The sequence below is a fragment of the Oratosquilla oratoria genome, chromosome 16 (assembly GCF_046742065.1).
Source record: "Oratosquilla oratoria isolate Oo_2021 chromosome 16, ASM4674206v1, whole genome shotgun sequence".
Lineage (NCBI taxonomy): Eukaryota > Metazoa > Arthropoda > Malacostraca > Stomatopoda > Squillidae > Oratosquilla > Oratosquilla oratoria.
In genome coordinates, this window is record NC_134792.1 from 44,387,247 (window position 1) to 44,399,746 (window position 12,500).

The following is a 12,500-nucleotide window of genomic DNA, read 5'->3' on the forward strand; positions in this document are numbered from 1 at the left end:
AAAGTGCACCACCACATTGAAAGGGGTTACAGTTTTTTATATTCTACAATTTTGATGGTTGGTTCTAGCTGCCTCCAGACGGTTTTATTCACCTGAGGGAGGAGGGGAGACTCCTCCTCCAGAGGGATTCAGGAAGGGAGCAACGAGGGAACGGAGAGGGACGCACTCAGAGGACTGAAGCGCAGAAGGCAATCGACATTAGACTCGAGGAGGAGGTCCCGGGTCCGGGGAGACAAAAATGATCGAGTGTTTGATCGCATTTGCATGATTAAGGCTCCCCTTCGGGATAAGAGGAAGAAATAAAAAGAAGAAGAAAAAAAAAAAAGAAGAAGAAGAAGAAGAAGAGATGAAGGAAGAGGGAAAAAATGAAGAAGGAGAAGAGGAGGGAGAGGAAGAAATAAAAAGAAAAAGAAGAAGAAGAAGAAGAAGAAGAGATGAAGGAAGAGGGAAAAAATGAAGAAGGAGAAGAGGAGGAAGAGGAGGAAATAAAAAGAAGTAGAAGAAGAAGAAGAAGAAGAAGAGATGAAGGAAGAGGAAAAAAGTGAAGAAGGAGAAGAGGAAAGAGAGGAAGGAGAAAAAGGTGAAGAAGAAAGAGAAGAGAAAGAAAAAATAGAAGAAGGAGGAGAAGATGAAGAAGAAGGAGAGGAAGAAAAGGAGGAGAAGAAAGAAAAGAAGGAAAATAATAAAAACTATGAGAAGGAGAAGACGACTTGATGTCGCCCATTCTTTGATAATTCTCCTTTCCGTATCTCCACCCATGTCGCCCTTACTCCAACTCTTCTTCTTCGTCTTCCTCCTCCTCCTCTTCTTTTTAGTCCTCTCCTTCCTCCTCTTCCTCGTCCTCTCCTTATTCCTCTTCCTCCCCGTCCTTTCCTTATTCCTCCTCCTCCTCCTCCCCGTCCTCTCCTTCTTCCTCTTCCTCCCCGTCCTCTCCTTCTTCCTCCTCCTCCTCCCCGTCCTCTCCTTCTTCCTCCTCCTACCCGTCCTCTCCTTCTTCCTCCTCCTCCCCGTCCTCTCCTTCTTCCTCCTCTCCCCTTCCTTCTACTCCTCACTCCCTCCTCCTCGTTCTCCCCTCCTCCCCGTACCTGCGTTCATCAGGCGCCCATGCGAAGTTCCTTCCCAGGGGCAATGTAGACCTACTTTGACCGTTTAACTCACACCCCTCCGGAGGAAAGATCTTCCTGGAATTAAACCCCTCTACCCCGACGCCCCACGCCAGCCATATCTTCCTCCTCCTCCTCCTCTTCCTTCTCCTCCTCTTCCTCCTCCTCTTCTTCCCTGTCTTCCTTGCCCTATTCCTATTTCCCTCTTTCTCTCCTTTCCTTGTCTTCTTTCTCTTCCTCTTCTCGCTTCCCCTTTCTATTTCTCCTTCTCTTTCTCGTTCTTTTTCTCTGTCTGTTCCTTTCTTTGTTTTCTTTCTTTTCCTTGTCCTCTCTATTCCTCATCCTTGCCCTCTTTCCTCTATCTCTTTCTTTTCTTTTCTTTTTCTTCGTTTTCTTATTCACTTTACTTTTCCTCCTTTCCTTTGGTTTCTTCTGCCTCTTTTTCTTCCTTTTCCTCTTTCTCGTGCTTCACTTCTTCTCCTTCGTCCTCCTCCTCCTCTTCTTTTCCCCTCCAACCCTCACTCCCAACGACCCTGCTCCACTTATTCGTTAGCCTTCCTTCCATGGGGACCCCGTGGGGCAGTCGCTCCCTTGCGGTGGAAGAGGAGGAGGAGGAGGAGGAGGAGGAGGAGGTGACCGCCCGACCGAGATTGACCTCATTTGACCTGAGCCTCTCGGGGCCCATATCACGTCAGAGCGACCTGATTGGGTCAAACCGTCCCCCGGACGCGCGTTCGTTAGCTTCGCGTCCGGGGACGAGTTCCGGGGTCCCTTCAGCCCGGCTGGCATGGGACACACGTGCGACCTTGTTGGGGACACAGGAGACTTCTCCAGGGGAGGCACACACACACACACACACACACACACACACACACACACACACACACACACACACACACACACACACACGCACCCACACATTTGGAACATGTTAGATGAGGAAGTGGTGTGTGCAAAAACAATACATGAATTTAAAAACAGTTTAGATAAGATGCGATATGAAGACGGGACACCACGAGCATAGCTCCCCTTCCCGTAAAATACAACTAGGTAAATACACTAGGTAAACACACACACACACTCACACACACACACACACACACACACACACACACACACACACACACACACACATACACACACGTTTGCCTCCCCTGGAGAGATATACGACTCAGTGGCGCGGTTGGTAGAGTCCCTGACTGTCACTACGGCGGTCCGGGTTCGAATCCTTCCAAGGGCTGAAAGAATTTCAGTACCGCTGCGCTTCGAGTCGTTACTCCAACTCTCGTGGGCGGGGAGTTGGGTATGTGTGTGCGTGTAGGGTCACAGCATTACCCATAGATCGGTCATACGAGCTCTGAGCTCTCTTCCGGGAGGAGAATAGCTGTCAATCACGAGTCCAATACGTGATCCAAGACCATGGTGAATCACACACACACACACACACACACACACACACACACACACACACACACATTAGAATGGCGCAGTTGGTAAAGTTCTCGGCTGGCACAACGGCGGTCCAGGTTCCACTCCCACCCAGGGCTGAATTAATTTCAGTATCGCTGCGCTGCGGGGTGTTACTCCAATTCTCGTGGGCGGGTAGTTGAGGGTGTGTGTGTGTGTGTGTGTAAGGTCATATATGAGCTCTGAGCTCTCATTCGGGAGGGAAATAGCTGTCGATCACGAGTCCAACATGTGATCCAAGGCCATGGTGAATCACACACACACACACACACACACACACACACACACACACACACACACACACACACATATATATATATATATACAGTACTGTGTGTGTGTGTGTGTGTGTGTGTGTGTGTGTGTGTGTTTGTGTGCGTGTGTGTGTTTGTTGTGCGTGCGTGTGTGTGTGTGTGTGTGTGTGTGTGTGTGTGTGTGTGTGTGTGTGTGTGTGTGTGTGTGTGTGTGTGTGTGTGTGTGTGTGTGTGTGTGTGAGAGAGAGAGAGAGAGAGAGAGAGAGAGAGAGAGAGAGAGAGAGAGAGAGTGTATGTATAAGAGACTGGGTGGTGGGAGAAAAACGAAGATGGTCTAGGAATTGGTTTACTCTAACGCTGCGACCAATGGCGTGGACTTTTTCAGAGCAGAAATCCACGCCATTGGTCGCAGAGGTAGAGTAAACCAATTCCTAGATCATCTTCGTTTTTCTCCCACTATCCAGTCTCTCATTTGTCTTTTCCTCTCTCTCTCTCTATATATATATATATATATATGTTCACTAGAGAGAAATGTAATAGCATATATTTTTGTACATCAAATAAAAACCCACTATAGGAGTCAAAGAAAAAACTGTGAGAACGCTAACTTTTGTATTACACCTGCCAATAACAGTCCTCTTCAGGAGAGTACAAGATAGCCGAATTAGTTGAAGAAATATATACTCCTCTATCACCATAAAGGATTGAACAAGGAACTCGGACAGCCTACGTGTCAGGCCAGCTGACTTATATCAGTGGCCATGTGTGGGGTCACGAGGGAAATAATTTGCTATCAAGGAGACTCGTCGCCAAACGGGAAATAATGTTCGGAGATTATTGTCCTCTGGAGATGGAAATCATTTCACGTTCGGCGATGATGTCCTTGCCAGTAATTATGTTCGTCCTGACCCCGCACCTGACCCCTGATTCAGGGTAACTGGCCTGTCATGTAGGCTGTCCGAGTTCTTTTCATATTCACCCCCTCCCCCGTGGTGACAGAGGAATATATATTTCTCCAACTACTGTATTTCACCTATCTTGAGAGAGAGAGAGAGAGAGAGAGAGAGAGAGAGAGAGAGTATGTTTTTGTTTATCAGAAGGTGAAGTATTATAAGTCTCTTGTGCCTTTTCTCGGCTATATTTTGCGCCTTTAGAATACAGGACGTAGATTCTACTGGACCTACGCTCACCTACTGACTGTCGGTCCATTCGCTCGGTTCTGGTTTTACATCAGTTGAAATGCTGACATAACATATCTGCTGGGGGGTTGACAGTCTGGCAATAATTTATATCTAAATTTAATAACAGGGAGATTAGTCATTTGTATATGCTATAGCCTATTAGTATTTCTGTTGTGTAGTTGTTTCTTGTGATTTAACTTGTGTCTGTATTCATTTGAATACGGAGTATAACGTGTGTGTTGGAATAAATGACACGACACCTGTTGTGAACCTTAGGAGGAGTTGAGGGGGGTTAAATAGTCATAAGTTTATGGGGTGTAGTCAAGTAGGTATCATGGCATGCTTAATTGCTCAACAAAGGATGATAGTTCTTAAGGTGGGGTGTCCAACTCCAATTTTCTTTAAAATCGGTTCACACTTAGTTCCATTTATTTTCATTTCTCTCTTTTCTGGGAGATCCTTTGAACATTATTATTGTCAGTTTTGTTCTATTGTGATGGAACTAAACTCCTTTCTGTGAGTTGCACTTTATTCACTGTCACTTCTGGTGGAACGGGACTCTTTTATGTGGGTAAACACTTTTGAAATGGTAACGAGATACAAAAAAGGAAAATCATTCTAGTATCTCTTGGTGAGATATGTTTTCTTTGTTTATATAAGTTTTACTAGATACTGTAGAATGTGAAAAACATGGAAAGAGGCAAGGTTGGGTATATGTTAAGGGTATGGGAAGGGGCGTAATAGGGTCGAGGGTGTATGTAAGGATGTGGTGGTGGTGGCTGGGAGCGAAGCTTGTGTCGTCATAATATATTTGACATGAGTCTGGGATAAAAAAAAAAAAAGCTCCTTTGACTAACTTTTACCAAGTGGAAGGGTTGTTTTTGCAGATTACTGAGACAAGGGTTGTTTGTGTGAAAAATAGGAAATGATCCATGTTAATATGTGTGTGTAGGGCCTTCTTGGCGTTTACATATTTGAACTGGCAAATGTTCAAGTGCTGTCGTTGGGTGTGATGATTTGGTGCATGCAAGATGGTACTGTGGTGCGATAGAAACGGAAAAGGTAGGCGGGGCAAGCGAGGAATTTAGTAACAGCAGGTTTGCATAGAGGGAAATCTGAGGAGGGAATGTAGGAGTACCATTGGTCGTCCTCGGATTTGATGATGGTAGAGGGTTCAATGTCGAGGTTGATTGTTGAATTCTTGTAGGTGTATGGGAATAAGATTATACTCCAACTTACAAATCTCTTTTTGGAGTCGAGGAGGTATGGGCATAGATTGCATCTGCATTTAATGTTGTTTCAATGAGGGGGTAGTAGTTGTAAAATTTGTGGTGAAAATCTTTTTCAGGTGTAAGTTTCTCAGTGCAATAGAGAGTGTGGTTTTTAGTTTACCTAAGGGGAAGAGGTTTGGGGTGGCTTTATTGTTGACTGTGTCAATGAGGTCGAACAGAAGCACAAGGTAGTTGCGGTTAACTAGGTCCATGTGTTTGCCTATCTCATTGAGGGTGTCTGTGTAGATTGTAAACATTTCGAGTTCATGAAGTCGGGAGGTATGTGCGAGAGAAAATTCGTGAAGTTGTGCGAAGCGGTCTAAAAGAGTGTTAACTGAGCCTGCTAAGTTTTGTGCGTTTTGGGAGTTCAGTAGGACAAATTTTCCCATCTTTTGAAGTTGGGAGGTCATCGTGTCGATGTGTTGTTGTACGTTTTCTATGTCCTCTTCTGTGGCAGTACCGAACAGGGTCTTTGAAATGGAACCCATGAAATTCATGAGTCCTCTCTTTTGTCTGAAGGAGGCTTAGGAACGTTCTGTGTTGTGGGTTGTTATCATGTTTCCCTGTTCGATTGCTGAGAGTTTGTGAAGTATTGTGTTTAATTTATTGGCAATTGAAGAGAACATGCGGTCTCTAGATTCTGAAGAATTTGTTGTAGGGTCATGACGTTTGAAGTTGGTCTGGAAATGTGTTGTTATTGTGTCTGTATATTTACGGATTGAAACTAGGTCTGTGTGAGGTTTTGTAATGTCAATTTGCATTTTTACTGTGATTGTGTCTTCTATGATGAGTACTGAACCTATGGTGTTGATGATCGCACCTGGGATCATTCTCGATGGGGTGTCACTGGAGTAGGATACATATGGGAAGGAGAGGTAGGGGTGTCCTGAAAGTGTGAGAGTGTGGTTAAGTATTTTACTTTTGAATAATTTACTGTTTTAGTTGTGAGTATATGAGGGAATGTATGGGTGCATGATTCTACCATAGGGAACACGATCCAATGTAGACTAGAGAAGGGTTTATAATGGGAATGAATTTGGTGAAAGAGGATCGCTATTACTCACTCAGGTATGCATGACATCCTGAAACCTAAGGGAGGGAGAATCTGAGTTTGTTAGAGTGAGTTACTGTCTGTGGCGTAGTGACATGTGAAAGGTAGGGGGTTGAGGTTTCTTACTTGTGGGTGAGTGATGCTCGGTGGTAGGTGAAGGTTTGTCTGGAAGGAGACCGTATCTGCCTAAGATAATGTTGGTGTCGAGTGATGGTTTTATTGGTTTTAGTTTCTCCCCATGTGTTGTGACGAGGGTGTCGTCGGACGGGTCTATCAAGTGGTTGTTGTTGTTACCTAGGGTTTCCGCTACCACATGCTTTTTGGTGTGAATTTGTTTGGTTTGTTGTGGTTTAAGCATGGCAACATCACCTGGATTAAGGTGATGTTGCCTAACTTGAGCTTAGCAGAGTTGGTGTCTATTAAAATGCTATGATTGGTTAGGAATTCTAGTCCTAGTATACCATCACATTCGAGGGTCCAATTTTTGACTATATAAAAGGTAGTGGGTGGGAACGTAATTTTTCCAATTCTTATTGGTATCTTTATAGTTGAGGTGAAGTCTAAAAGAGCACCACCTAGCATGGCCCCTCGAAGGTGTGGTATGACCGTAGGGTAATTGTTACGTAATTGTGCACACATGGACTGTGATAATATATTTATCTTTGTGCCTATGTCTAATAGGAATGTGCATGGGGTGTTCCCTTCTGTGCCCTTGAAGCATAGGTTCACCTATGGGTGACGTTATGGGTTCCTGCCGCGGGAGACTGTTTTGCATTCCCACGACTGTCTATTTTGTGTGTGTGAGTTGCGTATGTGGGGGATTATTTGGTTGTGGGTTCCTATTATAAGTTGAAAGGCGTCTCTGCTGTTGATTGAAGGGTTGTGGACGTGGTGTGGGAGATAGTGATTGTGTTCTCTGATGTTGTGTCATGGGTCTTGAACTCAATGTGGGTGTTAGCCGGTGGGGGTTTTGAACACGGCACTCAATATCAGAGTGGGTGAAGGTATTGCGGATTGAGCATGGTCTAGCTTGAAGGTTGGGTCTAGGAATAGTTTGATGGTTTTGTTGGTTACAGTTTCTATCTGAATGGTTATAAGAATTATGGAAGAAACATTATTTATGCCCTTGATTGCCTAATGACCTTTGGGGTCTTGTCTGGTTGCGACCTACGTTAGCCGAGTGGTTGTAGTTATTGGTTGTATTGTATGTTGTATGTGGGAGGGGTCCTGATTGACTGTTGAACTCTATACTCGCCATCGGAGTGTGAGGTTGTGTTGTGAATGGAACATATTGTATTTTGTCTTGAGCGTTGCCTACAGTCCTGAGTACTGTGGGAATTTGACTGGTGATAATCACATCAGATAGTGCCAGGGTTGTTGTTGAAGGGTGCCTTTCTGTTACGGGGGATTGGGTGAGTTAGTGTATTCTTTATGGAAAAGATTGTATTTATCCTTGCTGGTTGGGTTTTGCTGAATCTATCTATCCCGCTCTTGTCTGTTATGTCAAGGATGCATTTAGGGAGGGAGGTGTCGTTTACGTCGATGTCAACTCCCTGGGCCTCTCTCTCACAACTTATGGGCAATGCCATGGAAAACATGTCGAGCTCAAGGAAATTTGCCGCGTCCTCTCCCTTGAGAAGGTTTACACCGTGGGTGTTCGTTGTAACCCATGGAGAGGGAAGATCGGATTATCTTAAACGCTTCTGCCACCTGTGTCACAATGGAGTGGAATGAGGAGGAGGAGAAGAGGGGTTACGCATGAACTCTAGGAACTTGAATAGGAAATGGAAGTTGTTGGTTGCTTTGTCACTGAATAATTTCCTGAGTTCTGAGCAATACTTCAAAAATGAAAGACAGGGTTCCAATTTGGATTCCGAGAGGCTGGCAAATTGACGATAGACGTGGGAATCGAAATAACGATTAAGAACTGTGATTCTGTGTTTGCCCTGGATTATGTTATTGTTAGAAAAATGGACATCGCATGCCGCGATATAGTCGAAGATGGATATGCCACTGGCCTTCAGGAAGGTTGATATATCGGGGTTAATTGTTGATAGAGTATAATGTTTATGAACCAGTGTGGGGGTACTCGGGGGGGGGTAATGTATTGGGTCTTGGAGAATAGATGGTTATTTGAGAAATACAGGGCTGGCTAGTGGTTTGAGCTGTGGTTGTGTTAGTTTAAGATTGATTTGAAGATTGAGTAGAACTGATGGTGGTAGGGGATGTTGGGGGTTCTGTTTAAGTTATTGGTTGGGTTCTGAGTTATGTCGTCCTCAGGTCCGTTTGCGTTATTAGTGTTCATTAAAGTTTATTCAATGAACGCGATCATGTTTCTAGCTGCAAATTGTGACCAGGTATTGTGTGACATTATGATAATTTGTTTTAAAATTGTATTAAATAGAAAAAATTATACATATATATATATATGTATATATATATATATATATATTTATATATATATATATATACATACATATATATCATATTAATTAATATAAAAAAAGGACATGGATTTACTTTATTCTCATCGTGATTGATATATATAGTAGTTCTTGGGGATGGAGAGAAAGGGTGAGTCGTTGGATTGACTGATAGTGGTTCCCTTTGTGGGTTATTCCTAATTTTCTTAATCAATTAAATTTCATACAGGAGCAGATAATTGATAATCTTAAACGCGAGGGATATTGTCTCGAGAAGAGTGGTTTAAGTATGTTACGAAATTTTGTAAATAAGTAATTTCTAAATAAAGTGAGTTTTGATGATCTATGTCTGTTATATTTCAAGCACGGAGTGGAGGTATTACACTGTAAGTACAGCTACACAGAAAACTATCGTTAGTAGGGGTGTCGAAACATTCGCTAATGAACATAACCTTATGATACCGAAGGGTTGGTATTTTTTGGGGTTCGAATTGTTCGAATTCCTTCTGAATGAATATGAATCGAATAATAGTTCCGGAGTTCATATGGATTCACTATGACATGATAATCTTATTTCCGATGGAGACTTCAACTTGTCTCAAATAGTTTCGTTGTTTTGTGTCAAAATGATTAGCGTGATTTACTAAAGATAGTTTTCTGTGCAGCTGTACAGTAATTTGTGTGAAGGGGGAAAACCTGTGGGCGGAGGTTCGTCCCGGGTGGAGGAAGAGAGTGAATGGGCCGCAGGACTCGTAGAACTGGGGCGTCGTGAAGAGTAGGGGTGAATCCCAGGTCACGTCAGCTAACTGGCGTGAATCGTGAGGACTCGGGAAGACTTAGTAGAGCCTGGTGGTGGTGATACGCTTGCTTATAACAAGAGTGGGGGGGGGGGTTGCTTGTCGAGGTGCTGTCTTCACCTTGGTCTTTTGGATCGCGTGTTGGACTCGTGATAGACAGCTATTTCCCTCCCAGAAGAGAGCTCAGAGCTCGTATGACCGATCTATGGGCAATGCTATGACCTTACACACACACACACACCCAACTCCCCGCCCACGAGAGTTGGAGTAACGACCCGAAGCGCAGCGATACTGAAATAATTTCGGCCCTGGGTAGGATTCGAATCAGGTACTGCCGCACCTCCGTACTGGCAGTTCAGTAATCTATCAACCGCGACACCGAGTGAGAGTCTGTTGGGCATGTGGTGTAGGTAACCGCGAGCCGGCTCAAATCCACTGGAGTCTGGGATTGAGTTTTCTCGTGGCTTCGTTGACTCAGCACCGGCCGGGAAGGGGTGTGGTGGAGGTGCGGTGTAGGTGGTTGAACCAACGGTACCAATTAGCACCAATGGTGTTCGTGATATTTGGTGTCGTGAAGAATAGTAATTCCACAATATCATACACACACTAGACACTTCACAAGGGTTAATAGAATCACTCATCGTCGGTTTTATACGTCCGGGGTTTAAAATGTTCGTATTACTGAGGTCTATTGTTCCTTCTGACCGGCTGGTTGGAACTGCTGATAGGGCTTTTGTTCGGGTGGTTGGTGTTTGCGAGTTTCAGATGATGATTTTTGTTGTTTTATTTTTTTTTTTTCTACTTTCTTTTCAACACTTTGCAATTGAGTGAACTGGTTATGTTCCGTGTGTGGTGCCCACTACGATTATTTCTTTGGTATGAGTAAGAATATTTTTATATATATTTTTAAGCACATGTAATCACGTGTGGGTCAACCTCCGTACACGAAAATACACTAACTTTAGATTCTAAGGAGATGTGGTGGTTTTACGCTGCCACCATCTATTTATCAGTAGGTGAAGTACTAAAAGTCACTTGAGCCTTTTCTCGGTTATATTTTGCACCTTTAGAATACAGGACGTAGATCCTACTGGATCTGCGCTCACCTACTGACTGTCGGTCCATTCGCGCAGTTCTGGTTTTACACAAATTGAAACGCTGACATAACATATCTGCTGATGGGTTGAGAGTTTGGCAATCATTTATATTTAGATTTAATAACAGAGAAATTAGTCATTTATACATGCTATAGTATATTAGTATATCTGTTGTGTAGTTGTTTCTTGTGATTTAATTTGTGTCCGTATTCATTTGGAAACGGAGTATAACATGTGTGTTGGAATAACTGTTGTCTGGCCTCTTAATTATCTCAGGCTCTGGTCACGTGAAGGAAGGAGCCTAGGAGCATGCGGATGTATGTTTGTTCGTGTGTATATTTGATGTCGTTTTCCATGGATGATTTTCAATAAGGTTTCATTTGATTAACCAGAGTATCTGCTGGAATGTTCTTCACCCTGAGAGAAGCGCCATTTGCATTCCCAGGGTCTACAGACATTGAGAAAAGCAGCGGGGGGGCAGGGGGGGTAGAGGGTGGGGAGTTCCCCTCCCCCCCATCCCCCCAAACCTGAGAGATTTATTGTTCGTGGCCATAACGGTGAGGTGCGCCTTCTTCTTCCTCTTCCTCTTCCTCTTACTCCACTTCCTGATTCCCCCTTTCCATTCCTATTTTCTCTTTCTTTTCTTTCTCCTCCTCCTCTTTCTCCTGATTCTCTCTTTCTATTCCTCTAACTCCCCCTCCTCTTCTTCTTCCTCCTCCTCCTATTCCTGATTTTCTCTATATATTCCTACTCTTCTCCTTCCTCTTCTGTTTCTCTTTGTCCTGCTCCTCTTCCTTTATTTTCTCCTCCTCCTCATCCTTGTCTTCTCTCACTCTTCCTCCGTTTCCTCCTTTTCTTCTAATCCTCTCCATAATTTCCTTTCCCTCTCCCATCCTTATTATCCCTCTTTGCTCCCTCCCTCACCTCTGAATCATTTTCCCCATTTCTCCTCCTTTTTTTTTTCCTTCTTCCTCCCCTGTTCGTCCTCCTTGGCCTGTTTCTCATCTCTGAATTATTACTTTATTCCTCCTCCTCCTACTCCTCCTCCTCCTTCTCCTCCCCCTCTTCCTCCTCCACCACAGGTAAAGCTCCTCCTCCTACTCTTCCACCACCACAGGTGAAGGTCCTCCTCCTCTCTTTTCCTACTCCGCCACGACAGGTGAAAATGGGTCACCTTTCCCTCACAGGTTAAGCTAGTCCTATTCCTCCCTCACTCCCCCCCCATAGGTAGAATTCCCTATCCCTCTCTCCCTCAGGTGAGTAAAATCGTCTGGAGTCTGAAGAACAAAACATACCAGATGTTATGGTGTGTTGGGGAGGCTTGCTTTGGCTGAATGAAAGTGTTTGGCAACACACGCACACACCAACACACACACACACACGCACACACACACACAGACACACACACACACACACACACACACACACACACACACACACACACACACACACACACACACACACACACACACACACACACACGTACACACTCAGACACCTACACCCACCCACCCATACCCATACACCCACACCAATAAACACACACACACACACACACAAACACACACACACACACACACACACACACACACATACACACACACAAACACACAAACACACACACACACAAATACATACACAAACACACAAACACACACACACACACACACGCGCGCACACGCGCACACACACACACACACACCACACACAAATACATACACACACACACACAAACACACACACACGCGCACACACACACACACACACACACACACACACACACACACACACACACACACACACACACACACACACACACACACACACACACACACACACACACACACACACACACA